Genomic DNA, 8,772 nt, shown 5'->3' on the forward strand with positions numbered 1-8,772 from the left:
ACTCATGATGAGCTACTTTTGGCAAGTTTTTTAAACAACTCATTGAAGCTTCGAAGTGTAATAATTTCATGAGTAGTCCTAGGGTTGGTTGTTGGATCAGATGAGCTTGCCTCTCTCCTTTGGGATGACTGTTCCACCTTTTGTGCAACCTCTCAAAGAGATAATCTCTTTCTCCCATATTTTATGGAAGCTCCTCCTCCTATAAATACTTCCTCCATGATTGAGATCAGCTAGCTCCAGAGTTCAAGAATTCAATAGTAAAAGTAGAGAGTTTTGCTAGAGTGTGGAAGTAGCCTCTCATGTAACTTAGCTTGGGATGGTTTTGAGTGGAGTTAACTTGATTGTAAGAGTATCCTATCATTAGCCTTTTGGGTAGGAGAGAGAGTTATTTGTCTTTTGGGAGACAGTTTATGAGTGAATGCTTGTGGAGACATGCTGACAGGACCCTTCAAGGAGGCTTACGATGTCAAGGCTTGGTTGTAAGTTCTACTTTAATTTACATTAATACAAATCAACAACTTATTTCCTATATCATGTGTCGAATTGCATAATGATAGCTTGAAGCTCCTTGACTCTTTAAGTAGATAGTTTTTGTCGTACTCTATTATGTTCATGGTTTCGTTCTGTATGTTGTTTCAGGTACAAGTGATTAGAAGAACGAGAGCTGGAGCAACACAATAGGGTCTTCATCGAATGACAATTTGAAGGTAAGCCTTCATGGCATCAACTTTCTAAGGAAATTTTCATTGGTATTGCCTTTGTTGTGACTAGACCCACTCTAGGGCTAGAGGGGTCTCCTCTGCCTGCAGAGGGAACTTGCATGTGTCACACCCTTTCCATTTGGTTTTCTATTCCTTGCCTAGTTTACTGATTTGGTTCTGAAATTTAGAGTGACAAGTTTGGTTTTGAGATTTGATTTTTTTTCCTTGAGATCCTTGATCAGCGCATTTTATTTTCTGACAGTCACGCTGACTAGCGTGAATTGCTTTAAAACAGTCACGTCGTACCCCCTTGTGGCGCTTGTTGTCAGTTAGGCAATCATGCCACTTCTTATAGGCGAAGATTAAGGTTTCTTCTTAATCATAACCAATGTGTCTTGCCCTCATAATTTCTACCTCTTAGCCTGTTTTCCTTTGTTCTCCCTGGCTAGAAAGCTTCATTAGCTTGTTTGGTGTGAGATTTCCTCACCTAATTTTTTGAGTCTTTGGATGGTTTGTCGCCCTAGGGCATCTAGGTCATTTTCCATTCATTTGTTTCTGTGCTCAGCAAGTCAAGTGGTTTGTAACTGCTCCATGCAATTTTTGTTCTAGTTATTTTTATTTCTTTGGTTTCAATTGAACAAGTTTGAAAAGTTTTGTTTGCTCTTCTCTTGGTTGAATGTCTCTTTTCGAGCATAGATTACAATTGCTCATCTTGTTTCTATTGAGTCTTTTCATGTTTGGTTTGGAAAAGAGCTCTCCTATTTCATCTCTTGCATATGATTGAAAATGATTGTTGAAATTTTTCATTGAAGTGTTTATGTGAAGTATTCATTTTATCATTCCATTGAGAAATACAACATTCTAGTTTGTTGAATCAATATGTTGCATTAAGTAGCATCATTGAAAGCTAGAATTGCATCATCATTTTGCATTTGAAAGGAAATGAACTTCTTTTACCATTGAAAGGACTAGTTGAAGTGCATTTGATAGGAAGATAGGAAGTGGAAAGATTTTTTCATTATTTTGTTTTCAAAAAGCAAAGTAGTGAAGAGTCATCTTGCTTTCAGTTGCTTGTTTGTTGCATTGATTTTTTTCTCTACTCTCATTAGTGTAAACATTCATCGAATTGAAAGGGTTTTGTCTCATTTAGCTGCATATAGGAGTTTTTCGAGTCACATCAATAGGACCTGAAAACTGAGACACAATTTCAAGATAAACTTTAAAATGTATTCAATTAACCTAAGGCACATTTGAAACCTAACACTCACATTTTAGAGGTCTAGGCTAGAGACATATTCCATCATCTTTAAACCTAGCAATTGGCATTCACTTCAGCACTAGACAATGCTAGTACAGACTTGTGCTCCCCGTACCATCACGTATATAAAGGGAGACCCCACTAGGTTTGCAATCCTTTATCCACAAGAAGCCGAGTTTGCCACCTTGTAAACGTGATACACCAAACACAACATTCAAGGAGATTGCCTACCCGTACTTCTCGGTTCGCTAAGAGGTATTCTGCAGTTCACGGTTACCTAGTAATCCTTTTTCCTAGATTATCCTGAGCAGTTGTTTTGGTCTTTTTGACTCTCTAAATTTAAAATATCATTGAGCACTTGTCCTTTCCAGCTCGTTCAAACCGAAAGTGATATAGTCATCTTTGCTTTCTTCTCGACTCTTAAAACATGAAAAAGTACCAATCTGTTTCAGTGTCTTAAAAAATTGTTGCCCACGATCACATCATATTCCTAATAGTCTTATTCTAGACCACATCATGAGTATACCTTTAATACATTTTGAAAAAGCCCTGAAATTAATCTATTTTTCTCTTGTTGTTTGAGACAAAGTCATCGTGCCAGAACAATCAGGTTCGCCTACTTCCTTTTCCACTCCTCCATCTGAAAGATCATTTGAGGAGCCTGTTACACAACATTTTGTCATTGTCCCTATACTCCCTGTTCCTTGATCCTGGAGGACCTCTACAGTGAACCCCACATGCTTTGCCTTCATGAAGAAACTCCCATTGTGTCCCTCTTCATGAGCAGATCAATTCCCTTTTGCACCATTTCCCCTGAAACTTCTGTGATCTAGGTGGATATTGGTGGCCACCTGCCAAGTCCACTTGGACCCCCACCATTGTTTCTCTCAACTCTTTCAGTTTCCTTAATTGTAGCACAAATTACTATTTTTAGCAGTTTTTCGGGTCCTGAACTTCTGGAGCTGTTTTGAGGCCCTAAACGATGTTTTTTGGGAAAACCGGGGGCAACATTGGTCCATGGACCATGTTGCTCTTCCCAAAATTGTAGTTCTTGGATGGGTATTTCTAACGAGGTATTGTGCACGTCAAACGAAGATCATATGCCAAAGTTACGACCCGGGGAAGTTGATGTACCAATTTACCCAAATGGGGCCCACAGTTTGGCGTTTCATCTTCTAGGGTTAGGTTTTTGGATGTTTAGGGTTTTCCATTGTTTCTCAACAATAAATAGGCCTTCGAGCCTCATTGTAACATAGTTCAAAGGCATGTAGCCACCACATCTCCTCTCAGAGATAAGCTGCCATCACCCTAGCTGGTTTATTTCCATTTCTATTTGTAAGCATATTTTATTATTTTACATTAATTAAATGAAGTATTATTTCCGCTACATCTCTGTGTTTATGGTTATCTTTGTAGTTTGTTGTGTTCCTATTTAAATCTGGATCAGTGGTATCAGAGCGGTCTGCTTTTTTTCTCTGTTTTTCTTTGCATGTCCCCAACGAGGTCGGGATATAAGGAGTTAGGGCTTGAACTGGTCGAACCTTTGCAAGACCAGCCTCACAAATCCCGACGGCCTCCCATGGCGGATGAAAAGAAAGATGAGGGGGCAGGAGATCTTATTAAAATCTTCCTCGAACAAGCCCTCAAGCGACAAAGGAACGCGATGATGGACAGTTTTGCCCACATCCTTCAGCGGCTACCTAGAGGTGATGCATCGGCTTCCAGCAGCTCCTCTGGAAACGCCACGCCCTTTAAGGTACAAGTTAATTTGGAAATCCCCATCTTCGAGGGTCAAATAGATGTAGATGTCATAGATAAATGGTTAAATTTGCTAGAGGGTTATTTTTCTGTTCATGATTTTTCCAGTGGGGAAAAGATTATTTTCGCTCTTCTCAAAGCAGCCCCCCATGTCAAGGACTGGTGGGAAACCTATTGCGAGCTGAAGGATGAAAGTACAGGCTCACTATTTTTAGACGCACCCACTTGGGATTCATTCTGGGATGCCATCAAGGAACAGTACTACCCTATCAGAAGCTATGAGGATCAATACATAAAGTGGACCACGCTGTGGCAAGGAAGGGACCAAGACGTGCCAGAGTTTACCAATATTTTCCATACCCTTTGCACAAAGTTGGGTATCAAAGATTCAGAGCAGCATTTGGTACTCAAATACCATGGCTGCCTGCACAAGTACATCCAAGAAGAAATATAATTCTTGAACATCCCCTCGCTCGGCACAGCATACCGATATGCTGTCAAGGTCAAGCAAAAGTTTAAACAGAAGAAGTGAGACTTTGGATCTGCGAATTCAAAGCAAGGGAAAGGTGCCCCCAAACCGCAAAACAAAGGACAAAGCCAAGGCGAGACGGCCCAAGACAACCGACCAAACCTGCAAGCAAAGAACAGCACCATGAAGCTGAAAAAGGACACAGGAAAGTGGTGTGAGTTCCATAAGAGCTCCACTCACAACACAAGTGAGTGTTGGGCCAAGCAGTCACTAGTGGCAGAGTTAAAGGTTTCAGAATCAGATGCATGTTCTAACTCTGAGTCAGAACCCGACAAGGGGAATGACAAAGAGAAGCAGATTATCGATGCAGAGCCCAACGCCACCATTGCCACCACGAAGATACAGAAGGAGGAACCCTAAGATCCAGAGGAGGAGGAGTGTCTCTTCCACTTCAAAATGTACGTAAAGGGCTCCCCACTACAATTCATTGTCGACAGCGAGAGCCAAAAGAACCTCATTTCGGTAGAGGTTGTGAAGCGGTTGGGCTTACCGACCACAGCACATCCACAACCATACACCATCGGGTGGCTTCACCAAGGACGAGATCTTCGTGTGAGCTAGCAATGTTGCCTTCCATACAACATCAAACGCTTCACAGATGAGGTATTGTGTGACATTGCTCCCCTTGAAGTTTGTGATGTATTATTAGGACAACCATACTTGTGGAAGCGACATGTTGTGTATGAATCAAGGCCCTGTGTTGTTATTGTTACATTGGGAACTAAGTTGTACAGGATACCGGAGGTAGCACCGCCTATCACCATCTCTTTAGTTACTACAAAACAATGTAGTAAGCTCATTTCTAAAACCGAGATTTTTTTTTCCTGATGATACACCCTTAAGGAAAGAAGAAGACGGTGGCCATGACCTCCAGACAGGGCCCCCCCACACTACAACTACAGATGCACAAGGTTGTGGAGGAGTACGAGGACATCTTCACCTCCCCCGCAGGGGTTCCTCTGCACTGTCAGGTCAAGCACTCCATCAATCTGACCACAGGTGCGCTGCTACCCAATGGCCCAATCTATCACCGCTCTATTCTGTAGAATGATGAAATCAAGAGGCAGATTTAGGAGCTGCTGCAGAAAGGTCACATCCATTCGAGTTCATCGCCCTGTGGGAGCCCGATTGTGTTGGTACAGAAGAAGGATGGGACTTGGAGACTCTGTATTGACTATCGGTCCCTGAACAAGATCACTGTCCGTAATAGGTACTCGATCCCGCGGATTGATGACCTCCTGGACCAACTAAATGGGGCAAAATATTTCAGCAAGATCGATCTAAAGTCAGGATATCACCAGGTACCAATCGAACCCTCTGATGTGTGGAAGACTGCCTTCAAAGCCAAGGAAGGCCTTTTCAAATGGTTGGTTATGCCTTTCGGATTGACGAATGCTCCTACAACGTTCATGAGGCTAATGGATGACATCTTGCGGCCATTCACCAACTCATTTGTAGTGGTATACTTGGATGACATCCTGATCTTCAGCTAGAGTTGGAAAGAGCACCTCCACCACATCCGACAGGTTATGCAAACACTGCGGCAACACAAGCTATGTGCCAATTTGGAGAAATTCACTTTTGGCATGACCCAGGTTCAGTATCTGGGATACATTATTGATGAGAAGGGGGTGCATGTGGATCTAGCCAAGATTGAATTCATTCGGGATTGGTCATCTCCAACCACTCTGATAGAGCTCCGCAGCTTTCTAGGTCTTGCCAACTTCTACCGCAAGTTTGTGTTGGGGTTTTCTCATATCACTTGGCCCTTGAGTCAAGTCACCAAGGGAGGAGCGAAAGCAAAATTCTTTTGGACTGAATCTCAATAAAAGGCATTCAAAAAGTTGAAATGTCACCTTTACACGGCACGAGTGGTCGCGTTACCAGATTTGCAACAACCATTTGAGGTCGAGACAGATGCCTCTGACTATGCTATTGGGGCAGTCCTTACTCAACACGGGCATCCAGTGGAATATCACAGTGAGACATTTTCAGACACAGTCCGAAAGTATCCAACTTATGACAAAGAGATGTATACCATTGTGCAGGCCTGCCAACAATGGAAGCATTACATTTTGGGGAAGGAAACGATCATCCACACAGACCACTAACCCCTGCAGCTCATACAGACCCAAGGGAAATTGCAAAATGATTGCCATCAGAAGTGGTCTACATACCTTCAACAATTCCATTTCAATATCAAGTATAAGAAGGGCAGCACCAATAATGTTGCAAGTTGCCTTAGTCGACCACCGATCATGGCGTTAACCACCGTGCTCAACTCTTATGGGCACGAGACTTCTGATTGGCCACTTCTCTACAAAAGCGACCCAAAATTCGGCCACACATACGAAACACTCTTGGAGGGTTGGCATGTTCCAAATTTTCACCTCCACAATGCCCTGTTATGCCACCTGGGTCACCTTTGTGTTCCTTCAAGCGAGCGTGCTAAGATGATTTGGGAAGCACACTACAGTCGGGCTACTAGGCATTTCGGGGTCAAGAAAACAGTGGCAGTATTGAAAAAGTATTTATATTGGCTGAATCTTCGACAAGATGTCGGGAAGTACATCAGATCATGCACTGCCTGTGCCATTGCCAAACCAGCCATCAAGAGGCAAGGCCTCTATACCCCGCTGCCTACCCCTAGTCAACCTTGGGAATCCATCTCCATGGATTACATGTCAGGCCTTCCTTCCACTAAGCATGGAAACGACTGTGTTTTTGTGGTCGTCAACAGGTTCTCGAAGATGGCCATTATGGTGGCCTACAACAAGAATATCACAGCAGAAGCCACTGATAAACTCACCCTTGAACGAGTATGGGTGCACTTTGGGATCCCACAGTCGATCATCTCAGATCGGGACAATCAGTTCCTCAGTACATTTTGGTCCAGTCTCTGGTCGATGCTAGACACCAAACTCACTAAGTCCACAACATTCCACCCTCAAACAGATGGCCAGATAGAGGTTGTCAACAGGATGATTGTACACATTCTGCGCATGTACAACTCAAAGAATCCACACACATGGGACGAGAGCCTCCCCTATGTTCAGCATAGCTACAATCGAGTTCTTCACAGCTCAACTAGCCATAGCCTTTTTTAGGTGGGCTTGGGATTCCGCCACTATGTCCCATTGATGTGGCCATGCCATTTGCAGCTACTCACACAGATTTGGCTCATGTCCAGTCTGAAACAGATAAGGCAACCAGCTTCATTGAGCACATCTAACATATCCACCAGCAGGTCCATGACATTCTGGAGAAATCAAATGCCAAGTACAAGCAACTACATGATCAACATCGGGTACCACACAAGTTTCAGGTGGGCAACAAAGTCTAGTTGCACTTGCAAATGAAACTCCTTACTGGAGCCTATCAGAAACTGAGGCCACTCCGATATGGTCCTTACACCATTACCAAGGCTGTGGGAGACAATTCATTTGACCTTAGCATTCCCCTATTCCTTGGCCTGCACCCAGTGTTCAATGTGGACCCCCTTCGTCCATACTTCCCACCATTACTAGACACATCCGACATTGCAGAACAGCTCACACCCACAGAATTAAATCCAGATTGCATGGAATAAGCTGCAACTGATCGGATAATGGACACACAGATCAAGCACACTCGCCAATAGAATATCCAACTATATCGAGTTGTCAAAGCGGGCCAACTCCTTCACCAAGAACAAACTAGTGTGAGTGTGAGTGTTATAGTTGCAGAGTATTGATGCTATTTTGGTTTGAGTAGACAAGCAAGTTATTACTAGTTGTAGATATCTAGTTGTGTGAGGGAGAAGTGTGTTTTGGTTTGGAGTGAAGCCTAAAGGGAAGAGCTTTAAAACTATTGTTGTTTGAAGCCATCGTGGAATACTAGCAAAAGTGTGTGGGAACCTGGTCTTGTTAGAGGAAGACTACAATGTCAAGACAAATGGTTTTAATCTCTCTTTGATAGTAATATATGTAACTATCAATTGATCTCCTACATGTTTTGTAATATTACATATTCATGGCTTAATGTTTCTTGACTTATTAAGTAGGTTGAATTGCAATTTGATTATTATGTTTGTGTGTTGGTGTTGTTTACTTGTTTCAGGAGCTTGACGAAAAAAGCAAGAGATAGCTGGAGCGAGCAAGCGAGGACATCATCAAGTAGGATAAGCAACCAAGAAGTAGGCCCTCTTGATTGATTCTAACCTAAAGAAATATTCCATAGAATATATCCGTTGTGGCTAGACCCATTGCTGGGCTAGAAGAATTCGTTCGTGTCCACACTTATAATTTTACTTCACCACAAATTGGCAACTCCATTGGGGATCCCAATCCTTTTGTTTGTCTTGGATTTCATGATTTCGTGAGAACTTTTCTAGTTTCACATTTTCCCCTTGGTTCTGTTTCTTTTCTTCTGCTTACTGGCTTGATCCTAAAATTCATAGTAGCAGATCTGGTCCCTGTTTTGAAATTGTTTTTATTTTTCCTTAGCTACATCGGCCAACGCACTTAATCCACTGACAGTCGTGCCGA

The sequence above is a fragment of the Pinus tabuliformis genome, chromosome X (genome assembly GCF_031772625.1).
Source record: "Pinus tabuliformis cultivar Carrire ecotype Pingquan chromosome X, CPIR1, whole genome shotgun sequence".
In the NCBI taxonomy this organism is placed as follows: Eukaryota; Viridiplantae; Streptophyta; class Pinopsida; order Pinales; family Pinaceae; genus Pinus; species Pinus tabuliformis.